The 16,271-nt window shown below is 45.9% G+C and overlaps 1 protein-coding gene across 3 annotated transcripts in view; it reads left to right on the top strand.

Annotated features, from left to right (window-relative positions):
• The window catches only part of si:ch211-161c3.5 (uncharacterized protein C3orf18), a 36,666-nt gene that overhangs the window by 339 nt on the left and 20,056 nt on the right, over positions 1 to 16,271 (top strand). The window contains exon 1 of one of the 3 annotated variants that reach the window (XM_055648010.1): positions 3,337 to 3,977. The exons of 1 other annotated variant lie outside the window; for it this stretch is intronic. The gene's annotated coding sequence lies outside the window, so the exon portion shown is untranslated. Of the gene's footprint in view, positions 1 to 3,336; positions 3,978 to 16,271 lie in introns of those variants that run through there. One more of the 3 variants, XM_055648011.1, reaches the window with a different exon arrangement.

Consider the following 16,271-nt stretch of genomic DNA (forward strand, 5'->3'; position numbering starts at 1 on the left):
CTGGTAGTTGCTGGTGCTGCTGCTGGTGCCGGGTAGTTGCTGGTGCGCTGGTGCTCTCCTCTCACCAGCAAGGATCCCTCTTTCACATCCACTCCATTCACACTAGGGGCAATTTGCAGCGACTAAACTAATTGACCAACAAACCCGCGTGTGTTTGCACTCAGGGTGGGCACGGCTCCATAACATTTGAATACATATTTTCTCACGACCAAGTCAACTGTTTTGTTGATTTGAACCCCAGGACTGCACCAAAATCCTCGACTACAACGCGACATTGTGCAGCCGTGCCAGAGGCACCAGTCCATGAGTTGAGATATCAAAGGCCAACTTGCTTTCAGATGGACATGAAAGATTCCTGGTTAATATTTGGCCCAAATTCATCGTCACATGGCCATATGTGTGAGTTGTTTAGGTAGAAACAATCAGTTGAAAGAAGTACAATAGATAGAGCAAAGGGGAATCTACAGAGAGCATTCAACGGTTCTTCATTGTCACATGTCCAGAACACAGTGAAATTCTATTTTTTTCTTGTCACCAGACTTGGCACCATTCCCAAAGTCTAGTCCACGCACTGAGTCTTATTGACCGGTGTCTAACCCAGGTGAGCCTTAGCTGCTCCATAAGACCCAGAGCGTGGACTGGACTTTGGAAATGGTGTCAGGTTTGGTGACAAGAAAAAAATAGAATTTCATTGTGTTTTGCACATATGACAATAAAGCACCATTTAACCATTGATTGCACTCTGTAGATTCCCCTTTATCTATTGTACTTGATTAAATGATTGTATCTATCTAAACCCAAACTCAAGGCTGGGGCTCTCTCCTCTGGAAGGGCACCCGACACGGTCCTTTATAGCATTCTCGTTCGTTCTGACCGCACCATACCCGCTCTCGTGCGCCGATCATTAGCCCGTCCTCCGCAACGTTTCTGTACTTCTAGCCGTAGGTGGTCCTCCTGACCATTGCACTGTTTTGCTCAGCAAACCCAGACATAGCCAGACATTATTTGGGAACATCTACTTGTTTTAGAAGGGTTTGTAATGGTGTTCTGCTGATTTAGTTGACAACTCAATTTTAGCTGACATGGTCTGTTTAACCCTTACAATACCGTGCTGTGCGGTCTTGGCTCGAAGGGCCAAATGGCCTCCTGCACCTATTTTCTAATACAGGAGTCAAAGTTGGGAGAGATGGAGTGGGATGTGGAGGAAATGGGAAGTGCAGAAATGGATGTGGGAGGAGGAAGCGGTGAAGGTTGAGAGAAGAGAGAAAATGGGTAGGGGATTAAGACGCAGCACACAGCAGCATAGACTCATTGAACTGAATGGCCTGTCTCTGTGCGAGAGAGTCCAAAAAATCCAATTAAAGATAGTCTAAAGGTCTCCAATGAGGTAGATGGTAGGTCAGGACCTCTCTTTAGTTGGTGATAGGATGGTTCAGTTGCCTGATAATAGCTGTAAAGAAAGTCCCTGAATCTGGAGGTGTGTGATTTCACACTTCTATACCTCTTAGGAGAGGGGAGAAGAGGCAGTGTCCGGAGCGCGACTTGTCCTTGATTATGCTGGTGGCCTTGCCGAGGCAGTCTGAGGTGTAGATGGAGTCAATGGGAGGGAAGTTGGTTTGCGTGGAGCTGAGCTGCATCCACAACACTCTGCAATTCCTTGTGGTCTTGGATGGAGTTGTTTCCAAACCTTGCTGTGATTGCTGTGAACAACCCCGATTTTGTGTCTTGATTACATCATCTAAATCATTGAATGATCGATGTCTTCACTCAGATTCTCATGGAACATCGATTGTCATATACTAACATCTGACGGATCATAACCAGCTCAAAGAAAGATGGTTATTGAGAATTGATAGATAGAAACAAAAAGCTGGAGTAACTTAACGGGTGAGGCAGCATCTCCGGAGAAAAGGAATAGGTTAAGACCCTTCTTCAGACTGAGCAGGGGAAAGAGAAATGAGAGATATAGAGAGATGTAGAACAAATGAATGAAATATGTGCAAAAAAAGTAACTCTGATCAAGGAAGGAGTCCATTGTTGGTTGTGGCCTAGGTGAAGATGAGGTATAGACAATGAAACTAGTGCAACGACTAGGGTGGGGGAGGGACGGAGAGAGAGGGAATGCAAGGGTTACTTGAAGTATGAGAAATCAATATTCATACCACTGGGTTGTAAGCTGCCCAAGTGAAATATGAGGTGCTGTCACTCCAATTTGCATTTGGCCTTACGCTGACAATGGAGGCCCAGGACAGAAAGGTCAGTATGGGAATGAGAAGGGGAATTAAAGTGTTTGGCAACCGGGAGATCACATAGGCCCAGGCAGACAGAGCATAGGTGTTCAGCAAATTATTAGCAATGGTTATTGAGAATTATCATAGCTCCTTGACAGCATATCTGAAGTTCCCCAGAGCAGTATTCTTTGCCTAGTCACCTGTAGTTGCTTGACTGACTCGGTGGGTTGAAGGGCCTGTTTCCACTCTGTAATACTAAATACTACTTAATACTAAACTAACCTTTCCTTTCCATGTTTTCAACTGGATGTACCATAGATCCTCCTGCAGATGCATTAAATGCTGTGCAAGCTGCTGCTAGACGTGAAATATTAATGGGACAACTATCAAACCACAATAATGTTTGTAAATTGCAGCAGACTTGTACTGAGATAATCTTGCCTATAATCTGATAAAGTCTTTTCGCTAAGATAGACACAAAAAGCTGGAGTAACTCAGCAGGACAGGCAGCATCTCTGGAGAGAATGAATGGGCGACGTTTCGGGTTGAGACCCTTCTTCAGAATTTACGCTACTCTGAATCAGCAGTGGAGCCTTTCTAATGGCCCAACTGATTAAGATGGTGAGTTATTAAACCCAACGTCTCCCAGTTCACACACTGGTGTTGCACCCAGTGTAGCTAACAACAATCACAGCCGCTGCAAAGGTATTGAATTGCTCTCAGCTCCCGTGGGCTAGAAAGGAGAGGAAGGGTGGGGGGAGGTGCAGGCCAGGATAACACGCGGATTACTCTGGATGATCAGCAACTGTTGCTGGATGCTCATGCTGAGGGATATTAGTGTTGTTTTCCCCAAGTGGCACCCTGCCTGTCAAACAGGGCAGCTGGTTTGATTTGCCAAATACCTGTGAGAGTAAGGTGGCAGATGGTACGTGTACCAGCATCAACAATAGAGCTAGAGGGAAGTGACAGCCTGCTTCTGTTTAAAATAAAGATGCAGATTTAAATATTTTGTTTGTCTTGTGTGTGAGTGTGTGTGTGGTGTATGTGTTTGTGTGTGCTGTGTATGTGTGGAGCGTGTGTCTTGTATGTGTATGTGTCCTGTGTGTGTGGGGATGTCTGGTGTTTGCGTGTGGTTGTGTTTGTTTACGTGTGAGATGGAGGGCAGTGGTTATATGTAAAGGAAGGCAGGAGACATTGCCATTGAGTCCAACATGGCCCACCATGGCTCCCCACTGATAGCGGCAAGCTGCTGCAGCAAGCAGCTCCTCTACCCTGCCGGTGTGCAGCCCAATCTGTTGACTGACAGCAGCATTATCCAGCCGTGGATCAGCTTGGAGAGAGCAGCTTGCATTGGGCAGCCAATCAATGGGTGTCTGGTGGGCGGGCTCTGGTGCATGGAGTGGCTGTGTGCTGAACAGTGTCTGGAGAAAGAGACCTTGACAATTCAACAATTTGATGCACTGCATTGTGAAGGTGAATCAAATAATTCCGGCATTTAATTCAGTGAGCTTGCTACCCATCGTCCTGTTACATTGTATTTATTTAAAGCAGCTTTTCATTTCAGCCACCCTGTGATGGTTTGAAATCGTGTTGCTATCTGTTCTTTTTTTTGCTTTTAAAATCAATTGGGATATGGATATTTAAAGGGGCAACAGCAGTTTTGTACCTGGCCTTTCTCAAGATGTAGGACATTGTTTGGTGGATATCGCTGAAGAGAATGGTTGATCTCTGTAAACAGTAGCAATGGTGAGTAACAACAGACTTACTTATTAAGTATGAAATGCAGCATTTCTCTCTCTATCTCTCGCCACAGCTAATCCTCAAGCCAGATCCCTTGTTACTAGGCCCCATGATTTATAATGTTATCAAATGTAATAAAAAGGAACTGCAGATACTGATTTATACCAAAGAAAGACTCAAATTTCAGTGTAATTGAGGGTCAGGCAGCACCTCAAATAGATAGACGCCGTTTTGGATCAGGGCCCTTCTTCGGACTTGTAGATTTTTATTTCAGTCTCATGTTGTAGTTTCACATTGTAGGAGAAAGAATGAAAACATTCGGAATAGAGCGGTTAAATGCAGTCTCTTTCCCAGAGTAGGGGAATTGAAAAACATGGGGGGGGGGGGGGGGGGGAGAGTTAGGGATTATGTGCAGGCAGATAAGAAAAAATGGTGCTCGGTATCATTTACAGCACAGACATTGTGGGCCTAAGGGCCTGTTCTTGTGCTGCACTTTTCTGTGTTTTATGTTCTACATTTAACTTTACTTGTTCACCATACACAACCTCAGTTATTGCTTCCACCATCATGTAAGGGCAGCTTGGTCTTACTGAGAATAGCAGTGTTCAACTATTGTGCAATTCTCCACCTACTACACCAGGGACGGGATTGACACTGCATCCTTACTGTACTCCCAGGGTAATATAGAATGGAAACTGGCCTTTTGTCCAACTCAGTCCCTGTGGATCATCAACCACCCATTTACACCATTCCTACACTAGCCTCATCTTATTTCCCCCACATTCCCATGAACTCTCCTCACGTTCTGCCACCCGCCTCTACACTAGGGACAATTTACAGCGGCCATTTGACCCAGTCACCTGGGATGTGACAGGAAGCCGGAGCAAACAGAGGAAACTCACGTGGCCACAGAGAGAGTATACAAATTTAACACAGTTGTGCAGGCTGTGACACATGTTTCCGCACTGAATTCCAAATTGAATGTAATGCAATTGATGAAGGAGGAATCACTATTTGTATTTTACAAATACAATGTTTGAAGTGTGAAAAAGATACTTCTTCTAGATGCGCTGGGACGCATCCTCAGTGATGTGACCTGGGGTCATCGGGTGTTTCGGGTCTCGCAATATCAGACACCCTCGCCCAGGCGACCCAGCCGGGGTTGATCAGGCCCCGACTTGTGTCCCAGCAGCAACTGTCCACGGATCAGCCAACTACAATAACTACTCTGCAGGGGTTGTGAGACTCTACTGCGTGGAGGGTCTGGGCTCTGTGGGGTGAGTCCTGGCCGGGCTTCTCCTGCGTCCCACCAGGTTCCAGGCCTGTGCGCTGCACCTCATTCTCGCTTGATAGATTTTTAGACCATGGGGGTTCATTAGGCCTTTCCGTAGCTTTATTGGGTGTCTTTCTCATGAAAGACACAGACTGGGGTGCTAACCCAGCCTGTCCCAGGTGACGTCTACTGTCTCTCCAGTAATCACCAAACTATTCTTTGTTTTCACCCAGTATATTCCTAGGTACCACTGGCTGAGCCAGACGTCCGTGTGAAAAATATACATCTTCTAGATTTCATGAAGTGAATGTATTCTATTGCGATTTCGATCGGGAACTAGAGAACCATTTTCAAGTTTAATTGGAAATTGACAGACAGTGAAAAGCTGTCTTGGGGGAAAAAACAGTTTAGGGGAAATACATTTCTAAGTAATCTCCTTGCAGTAATCAGAGACCATTGTCTCTTAAGAACAAAGGATGTTAGTTACACCTCAGGTGGTCATGGAAATTGACAAGCAATTCTTTGCAATTTCTTGGAGTCTTGGATGGAGCTGTTCCAAACCATGCTGTAATGCATCCTGATAAAATGATTCCTATGGTGTACCTGTTGGTGAGAGCTGTTGGGGACTTGCCAAACTTCCTAAGCCTTCTAAAGAAGTAGAGGCATTGGTGTGCTTTCTTGGCCATTGCTTCAATCTGGGTGGTCCAGGAGAAGTTGTCAGTGACATTTACTCATAGCAATTTGAAACTCTATCCCAGACCCACTTTCCCTCATTGACACAATTATCTTTATAACCCAATTTTCTCTGACACAAAAAGACACATAGTGCTGGAGTAACTCAGCAGGCCAGGCAGAAGCTCTGGAGAACATGGATAGATGGTGTTTCGTGCCGGGACCCTTCTTCAGACTCTTCTCCTGGCATGTGGCAGTAACTCAGAAGATCAGTCAGCATTTCTGGAGAACATCTTAGGGGAGCAGTCTGAAGAAGGGTCCTGACCCGAAATGCCACCTATCCATCCTCTTCAGTGATGCTGCCTAACCCGCTGAGTTACTCCAGCACTGTTATCCAGAGATGCTGCCTGACCCTTTAGATTTGCACCCACTTGACTGAAGAAGGGTCTCGACTTGAAATGGGGCTTATCCATGTTCACCAGAGATGCTGCATAACCCGCTGAGTTACTCCAGTACTTTTTGTGTCCTTTGGAGTATCTCCTTTCCTGAGTTCATAATGTACCCAACCTTCAGGGTACTTCTGGCAATCTTTTTTCTATTGATTTAATATGACCAGCCATGGATGAATCACATTTTCTTTTGTGTTTTAGTGCCTTAACAAGTATATTTGTTTTGCAATATAGCTTGAAATTTGCATTGCATATTTAAATTTGCATTACTAAGTTCAAAGCATTCCACATCATACTGTTCAATGTGCTCTTCCAAAAATCACAGCACTCCTTTCATATTTTCAAAGTGTGATTTTGTTTGGATTTACTTCACTTTGAAAGGAAACATAGAATTCTAACCTATCGTGATTCCTTTTCTCTCTTGACAACAAGACCATCGATCAACCTTGAATGAACATTGACTTCTCCAATTTTAGGTAAACCTAGTAAATTTCCCTCCCATTTCTCCCCTGCACCCCATTTCTTCTACCCCTCCCCCCCAATAATGTTAGTTAGAGTAGGGGCAGCTGCAGTGGCACAGCGGTAGAGTTGCTGCCTTACAACACTTGCAGCACAGGAGACCTGGGTTCAATCCCGACTCCGGGTGCTGTCTGTACGGAGTATGTACGTTTTCCTCGTGACCGTGTGGGTTTTCTCCGAGATCGGTTTCCTCCCACCCTCCAAAGGCATACTGGTTTGTAGATTAATTGGCTTGGTGTATGTGTAAATTGTCCCTCGTGGGTGTAGGATAATGGTAATGTGCGGGGATTGCTGGTCCGTTCAGACTCAGTGGGCCGAAGGGCTTGTTTCCGCGCTGTATCTCTAAACTAAACTAAACAGACTAATCCAGCTAAAATGGAGTTGTCAGCAAAATTAACAGCACCACATTTCAAGCCCTGATTAGGAAAACAAGCAGATGTTTTCGAAGAATGCTTAGGCTAACTCGAAGGACCAGTAAATCACGAGGACACCTGCGAGGTCATGAAGATAAGCTTTTGCCTTCCTAGGGACATCAGAGACTAGCTCGGCGTCTGATAGGACACATAACTCACGCCATTACGGCACAAAGGAGGATAGCTGGTTTTGACCTGTTGTTCTTAGAGATAATGTTATTACATAAGTGCATGCTTCCACTGTTGGGGGAGCTTCACCTTCGGGGAGAGAGAGAGCTTGGACCGTGGTGTGTGCTGGTGCCAGCCAGTGCAGACAGGAGACTCTAATACGCAGAGGGGAATGTGACCTGTTATTTTGTATTGTGATTGATAGTTTTCATGTATTTGACGTAGTTTGCTTTAATAGTCATTTGTGCTCTTCAGGATGTGTTTTCTCCATTCATTGATACAAATCCTGGCATCCTGCATATATTTTGTTGCTCCCCACTCCCTTGTGTCCCACCTGGACTCGCACCTATTTATCCTCTTCCCCTGCACCTTCCTCTGGCTTCACAACTCTTCAATCTTGTTCTCACACCTTGTTTTTCAGCTCTTGTCTTTGTAAAAACTATCTGCCTGTCACCACCCCCCCCCCCCCCCCCCCCCCCCCCCCCCCCCCCCCCCCCCCGTGTCCACTATTACCTGCCATACCTTGTCCTGCCCATCCTCTCTTCCAGCTTTCCTTCCCTCCACCTTGCATTCAGACTGAAGAAGGGCCCAGATATGTTCTCCAGGAATGCTGCCTGACCCACTGAGTTACTTTATTACCTTTATTACCTTCAACCAACCCTTTGTTATTGCACAACACCAGATCCAAAGTAGACCCCTCATGGTTGGTTCCTCAATATATTTATGTGGAGAAGCATTCTGTAAACATTTTATGAATTTACCTTCCTCCTTGTTGCAGCAAATTTTGATTCATCCAGTTGATTAATAGTTTGTGATTACTGTCATACGCTACTCTAATTTACTGATTTATGCCACAGCTGCTATTAGATTGCCTATAAATAACTTCATCCAATTCTTTCTGCCTTTTGCTTTCTCTAAGTTTGATCCAAATTATTCTTCTAGATGATGGGCAGCACAGTGGTGTAATTTGGGCAGCATAGTGGCGCAACTGGTCGAACTGTTTCCTCACTGCGACAGGGAGCCAGGTTCCATCCTGACCATGGGCGCTGTCTGTTTGGATTTTGCACGTTCTTCCTGGGACCTTGTGGGTTTCCTCCGGGTGCTCGGTTTCCTCCCACATCCCACAGGTGTATGGGATTGTAGGTTAATTGGCCCACCGTAAATTTCCCCTAATGTGTAGGGAGTGGATGAGAAATTAGTGTAATCTCACTTTCCCAACCACTCATAGAATCATACAGCGTAAAAGCAGGCCATAGAAACATAGAAACATAAAAATTAGGTGCAGGAGTAGGCCATTCGGCCCTTCGAGCCTGCACCGCCATTCAATATGATCATGGCTGATCATCCAACTCAGTATCCCGTACCTGCCTTCTCTCCATACCCCCTGATCCCTTTAGCCACCAGGGCCACATCTAACTCCCTCTTAAATATAGCCAATGAACTGGCCTCAACTACCCTCTGTGGCAGAGAGTTTTCACCACTCTCTGTGTGAAAAAAGTTCTTCTCATCTCAGTTCTAAAGGATTTCCCCCTTATCCTTAAGCTGTGACCCCTTGTCCTGGACTTCCCCCAACATCGGGAACAATCTTACTAGCCTGTCCAACCCCTTAAGAATTTTGTAAGTTTCTATACGATCCCCTCTCAATCTTCTAAATTCAGAGAGTATAAACCAAGTCTATCCAGTCTTTCTTCATAAGACAGTCCTGACATCCCAGGAATCAGTCTGGTGAACCGTCTCTGCACTCCCTCTATGGCAATAATGTCCTTCCTCAGATTTGGAGACCAAAACTGTACGCAATACTCCAGGTGTGGTCTCACCAAGACCCTGTCCGTGCTCAAAAACCGACCAACAATTCTCATCTACATTCGTCCTACCTGCCAGCGTTTGGCCCATATCTCTCTAAACCTGTCCTATCCATGTACTTGTTTAAATGTTTCTTAAATGTTTCAATAGTAACTGCCTCAGCTACCACATCTGACAGCTCATTCCATACACCCACTATCCTTTGTGTGAAAACGTTATCCCTCAGGTTCCTATTAAATCTTTCTCCCCTCACCTTAAACCTATGTCTAGTCACAGTCACTTTATAGTGATCTATGGTCAGTCTGAAGAAGGGTCTCGACCCGAAACGTCACCCATTCATTCTCTCCAGAGATGCTGCCTGTCCCGCTGAGTTACTCCAGCATTTTGTGTGTATCTTAGGTTTAAACCTGCATCTGCAGTTCCTTCATACACATCTTGAGGGATTGGTGGTATATCATTGGCTAGATACACGAAAAATGTTCCCGATTTTGGGAATGCCCAGAACCAATTTAAGAATAAGGGGCTGGCCATTTAGGACTGAAATGAGGAAAAACTTTTTCACCCAGTGAGTTGTGAATCTGTGGAATTCTCTGCCACACAAAGCAGTGGAGGCCAATTAATTGGATGAGAGATATCGGGGCTCTTGGGGCTAACAAAATCAAGGGATATGGGGAGAAAGCAGTAACAAGGAGGGTACTGATTTTGGATGATTAGCCATGATCATATTGAATGGCGGTGCTGGCTCGAAGGACTGAATGACCTACTCCACCTATTTTCTATGTTTCTTTTAAACCTATGTCTTCTGTTTCTCAATTTCCCTAACTCTGGGCAAGAGACTCTGCACCTACCCGATCTATTCCTCTCATGATTTTGTACACCTCTATAAGATTACCCATCATCATCCTGTGCTCCAAGGAATGGAGTCCTGGCCTGCTCAACCTCTCCCTATAGCTCTGACCCTCGAGTCCTGGCAACATTCTTGTAAATCCTCCATGCAATCTTCACTCCCTACACATGGGTGATCAATGGTCCATGTGGATGTGATGGGCAGAAGGACATGTCTCCATGTTGTGTCCCTCAATTCAAATCTCTTGTGTTCATCGTCGCTCTTGACCAAATGCATGTTGACACTACCACTGGAGGGCAGTGTTGGGAAGAGTTTGGAGTAGAAACTACTTGTAATGATCAACCCATTTGAGCCTCAGGATTTAATTTTGAATTTTATCAGCTTGAGACAACAACTCCACATACTATAGATAACAAGCAAAGTTCCTCACATCTGCGCTTCCAGGATATTTGTTATGCAACGCAGTAAATCCTTATCTTTGCTGGTATCTGTATGCACTGTTTCCTGAGTCACTTGGCACTTCTGGGATCTTGAGCCATAATTTTAGCTTAGTTTAGAGACATAGTGTGGAAACAGGCTCTTTGGCCCACCCTGTCACCCATTTACACTAGTTTTATGTTATCCCATCTTCACGTTCTATACACTTAGGGCAATTTACAGAAGCCAATTAGCCTACAAACCTGTCAGAAGGAAATGCAGATGCTGGTTTAAGCTGAAGATAGACACAAAATGCTGGAGTAACTCTGAGGGACAAGCAGCATCTCTGGAGTCTCGACCTGAAATGTCACCCATTTCTCCTCTCCAGAGCCTGTCTCGCTGAGTTACTCCAGCACTTTGTGTCTATCTTCAGCCTACAAGCCTGCATGTCTTTGGGACGTGGGAGGAAACCCACACGGTCACAGGGAGAACGTGCAAACTCCACACACGGACAGGACCCATGGCCAGCATCTAAAACGGGTTGCTGATGCCGCTAGGCAGCAGCTCTGCCCCTGCGCCACCATGCCACTCAAAATACATGTTCCCTCACCATGGCCAAAACCCAGGATTGAACCAGGAACCTTCAGATCTGTATTCTAACGCTCTCCTAATTTTCAATGTCATTTTCATGTGGATTTTCAATTTTGCTGTGGAGGGAAGACAAAGGTCGTTCAGCTGGTTCTACTCGCCACCCCACCCCCCCATTGAGCATGCAAACTGCTGGAAGGGTGCAGATTAGTTCCCTCCCTGGGGTGGGTGAGTGGGGGAAATCAAAGGCGTGAGTTACATTAGAGTTTCCGCACAGAGAGCACTCCTTATAATTTTACGAATATAAAATGTGCGAGGCATTCATATAGAACTGTACAGCACAGCGTGGGCCCTTCATCCCACAATGCTTGTGCCGAACATGTTGTCTAGCTGAACTAATCTCATCTGCCCGAAAGTGATCCATATTGCTTAATTCCCTGAAATTCATGTGCCTATCTAAAAACTTAAACTCCATCTGCCATTTTTTCCGCCCGTTTCTTTATCTGATCGGCAAGGATAGGGTAGACAGTCAGAACCTTTTTCCCAGGATGGAAATAGCAAATTTTAGAGTGTAAAGCTTAAAGGTGAGAGGGACAAAGTTTAAAGGAGATGTGCGGGACAATTTAATTACACAGAGGGTGGTGATTGCTTGGTATGTGTTGCCAGGGGTTGTGGTGGAGGCAGAGCCATTTAAGAGACTTTAGGATAGGCACATCGATATGCATGGAATGAAGGGTTATGGGTTATGTGCAGGCAGATAAGAGTGGGCCTTGGCATCATATTCAGCCCGGACTTGCAGCCGGCGCGGGGGGGAGGGCTGCCCCCGGAAAGTTGGAGCAAGGTTGGGCTGGAGTTGTTGCTTCTTCGCCACGCTGGCTGTGAGCCTGGGGGCCGCTGCTCCGGGCCAGTGGCCCATCGGTCTGGATGTCTCCGGCCTCCCCCTAGGACGGGGATGGGACACTCGGGGGGGGGGGGGGGGGGGGGGGGGGGTTCGGTTCGGCAGCGCTTGCGGCGCCGGGGGACCCGGGTTCGATCCTGGTTACGGATAATGCGCGGGTATGTGTGAGTGCAGCTGCCGAGAGTGTCTCTCCACCCCACCCCCCCCCCCCCCCCCCCACGGTCTCCCACTCGCATCTGCCCCCTCTATCTCGCAGTTTACACCCTGCTCTCCTGCTACCTGGTTCCTCAGATTAAATATATTTTTACACATAAATCATAAATAAAGATAAGAATTTAAGCACAGTTTATACGGTCAGCGCTTCGATCGCTTGTTTTTATAGCGAGTGACCTTCGACAAACCCCATGATTCCTTGCGTTTACCGCCGACAAAAATCTACATCTTTGGAATGTGAGGGGGAACCGGAGCACCCGGAGAAAACCCATGCAGTAACATACAAACACTGTACAAACAGTAGCCATGGTCAGGATCAAACACTGGTCTCTGGCACTGTAAGGCAGCAGCTCTACTGCTGCGCCATTGTGCCACCCTACTGTTCTATGTTCTATGGATCCCACTACGTTTTAATACATCAAACTCCCAATTAAAAGGGCACATTGAATGCTTCAGTCTTCAACCACCCCACCCCCCCAGGAGTGTTTATCATCCCTCAGTTATGTAGAACCAGCGTGAGTCACAGTTGTACTTTGAGCCCCAATCAGCTATTGCCGTTTTCTGTAACCTCCACTGATTTATAAATTGCACCTCATATATTTATAGAACAGAACCGTTAAAGAGCAGCTCATTTTTCAGCTCTTCTGGTGCCATGCAGCTAAATTAAAATCTGGTGACAAGCAGGCACAGTAGCGCAGTGTGGGCCCTCGTCCTGTGGCTAACCCTCGGAAGCTCGCAACTTCCCAGTCGTGTTCCAGAGACCTGGGAACAAAAATCCAGGAGGATTGGTTTTGGGGAAGAGTTCTCCTCCTCTACACAGTAAGATCCCACAATTATTCGGGTATTCAGTTACAGCGTGGATATAGGCCCATCGGCCCAGTAAGTTGGTGTCAACCAGCGATCACCCCATGCACTAACACCATCCTACACATTAGGGAAAGAGTGCAATTTTTACTGAAACAAATTAAGCTACAAACCCGCACGTCTTTGGCATGTGGGAGGAAACTGGAGAAAACCCACGCAGTCACAGGGAGAACGCACAAAATCTGTAAAGACAGCACCCGAGGTCAGGATCAAACGCGGGTCTCTGGCGCTGTAAGGTAGCAACTCTACCACTGGGCCGCTCTATATCCTGCATGTTTTTTGCATTACAGTAACCTACACATCACATTAACCTACAAACCCGCCATCTTTGGGATGTGGGAGGAAATCGGGGCACCCATGCAGTCATAGGGAGAACGTGCAAATTCCACACACAGAGCACCTGAGGTCAGGATCGAACCTGTGTCTCTGGCGTCGTGAGGCAGCAACTCTACCGTCTGCACCACTGTGCACATCAAAGCAGATACAAGGAACTGCAGATGCTGGTTTACAAAAAAAGACACAAGGTGCTGGAAAAACTCAGCCGGTCAGGCGGAATAAGAGAATAAACATGTATTTACATGAAAAGTTGTGATGAAAAGTCATTAACCTAAATTATAAACTCCACTCCCATCTCCACATATACTGTCTGATCTGCTATTGTCTGTGGTTTCCATCCTTGCAGTATTTTACCTTTGTACTTTTACATACTCTTCAACCACCTAAGCATGCTCCAAGACACATTCTAGTCAATGAAGTGTTGTCGTGTTTTTAATGTGGAACACACAGCGGCCAATTTGTGTTCAGCTATATAATAGTTACTAGATAATCAGCTTTAACGATACTGACTGAGCGACAACTGATTGGGAAACTTCTCTGCTCTTCCATAAAGTGGAACTTTCCATGTTTGTCTAGAAGCTCATTAAGGGCTCTCAGTTTAAGACATCATTCCTTTACACTAATGTCTTGTTTTTTATTTTATTGTCTTACAGAATTTTATGCGTAATAAACCTTTACGGTGAGAGAGCAAAGGGCATAGTTTTTAAGGTGAAAGGGGCAAAGTTTAAAGCAGATGTGTGGTTTTTACACTAAGGCAGGTGGGTGCCAGGGGTGTTGGTGGAGGCAGATGTTTAAGAGACTTTGTGATGGGCACATGGGTGTGCAAGCAATAGAGGGGCATCCATCAGGTGCAGGCAGAGGAGGATAGTGTAGCTTGGCATCATGTTGGCACAGACATTGTGGGCTGAATGGCCTATTCCTGTGCTGTATAGTTCTATGTATAGGCTACGCTCCGTGTGCTTGCCTGAGTCTATGTGCATGTGATGCTGCTGCAAGCAATCATTTCATTGTACCTGTAATTCATTCTGGCCATGGACTCATTTCACTCCGACCATTGAGTCTGAAAACCCTGACCTCCAGGTTCAAGAATTCGGCACGGACTAGAAGGGTCGAGATGGCCTGTTTCCGTGCTGTAATTGTTATATGGTTATATAAGAACAACTTCTTCCCAGCAACTGTAGGGCATTACTACACAACACTCGCAGCAGTTATGAACTTCTATGGACTGTCTTTGATTGCACTTGAGGACCTTGAGTTTAATTTTACACCGGTATCGTGGCTATTGGTTTATTGATTTTATAATTTTATTTATTGTCTATGTGTATTGTGTTTACAGGCCTGTTGTACTGCTGCAAGTAAGAATTTAATTGTTCCAGTGTTGATACATATGACAATTAAAAACTTTTGGCTTGACACTCTACTTATGCATTATGACATTGGGAAATCAAGTGTGTGTAGGAAGAAACGGCAGATGCTAGTTTGCACTGTATGTAGACACAAAGTGCTTGAGTAACTCAACGGGTCAGGCAGCATCTCTGGAGAAAAGGAATAGGTAATGTTTTGTCTGAAGAAGGGTCCTGACACAAAAAGTCACCTATTCCTTTTCTCCAGAGATGTAGCCTGATCTGCTGACTAAATGGCCTGTCCCACTTGGCTGTCATTTGCGAGCCATTTACGCGACCTGGTAGCGTGTGGGTAGCGCGGGATTGGCGCATGGAGTGGCGTGGAGGAGTGTGGAGTTGCGCGCGGTATCGTGCAGTGCGCCAGGATTTCGTGCTGCACAAAATCTTTGCGCGCTACCGGCCTGTCGCGTAACTGACGGCTAAGTGGGACAGGGTGACGTTTCGGGTCGAGACCCTTCTTCAAACTGAAACATCATCCATTCCTTTTCTCCAGAGATGCTGCCGGTCCTGCTGAGTTACTCCTGCATTTTGTGTCTATCTTCAATTTAAACCAGCATCTGGAATTCCTTCCCACAGACTAATTTGGTCTGCAGCTTGCTACTTTTCATTCGCCTCTTTTTTTGAATAGGGGCATTACATCTGCAGTTTTTCCAATTGCTAGCACCACTCAAGAAACTGGAACATTTTAGAAAATCACCATAAATATCATAAACTGGGTATTGAAATGACGTCACGCACTCCAGGCGGCTGTGCGGATGTCACTACCGGCCTGTCATGTAAATGACGGCCAAGTGGGACCGGCCTTTTACTCTAGCAATTTGTGTCCTTCAGGTTTGTAGGTTAATTGGTTTCGGTAAATTGCCCCCAGCGTGTTGGATGCAAAATTGAGCTAACATAGAACTAGTGTACGGGTGATCAATGGTTGGGGTGCACTTGGTGGGCCGAAGGGCGTGTATCCACGTTGGATCTCTAAACTAAAATAAATGGAAGGAGAGGAGTGGATCAACTTCTATGGGCTGAAGACTTGGCCACTTTTGGTGGATCAAAGCATGAACGATAAACAGGAGGCCAGAAATGCAGGAGAACTTGGTAGCGTGTGGGTAGCGTGTGGGTAGGGCATGATCTTTCATAGGGGAGTTGAGCTGGAAGAAGTTAGAAGGAACGAAAGGCTCTGAGACGTGACGCATACTGGTCTCCCCACCGTGAAGAAGAAGTGACGAAGGGTCCTGACCCAAAACGTCACCCATTCCTTCTATCCAGAGATGCTGCGTGCCCCACTGAGTTACTCCAGCATTTTGTGTCTATCTTGGAAATGGATAAAAGTTTGTTTAAAAACAAATGGGTGACTCGGTGAAGCAGGTTTTTCTTTGTAACTTCTGGAGAGTGGTGATGTTTTGGTGCATGTGCAACATAGAGAAGGTGGGGGTGGAGGGTAAA

The sequence above is a fragment of the Leucoraja erinacea genome, chromosome 16 (assembly GCF_028641065.1).
Source record: "Leucoraja erinacea ecotype New England chromosome 16, Leri_hhj_1, whole genome shotgun sequence".
In the NCBI taxonomy this organism is placed as follows: domain Eukaryota; kingdom Metazoa; phylum Chordata; class Chondrichthyes; order Rajiformes; family Rajidae; genus Leucoraja; species Leucoraja erinaceus.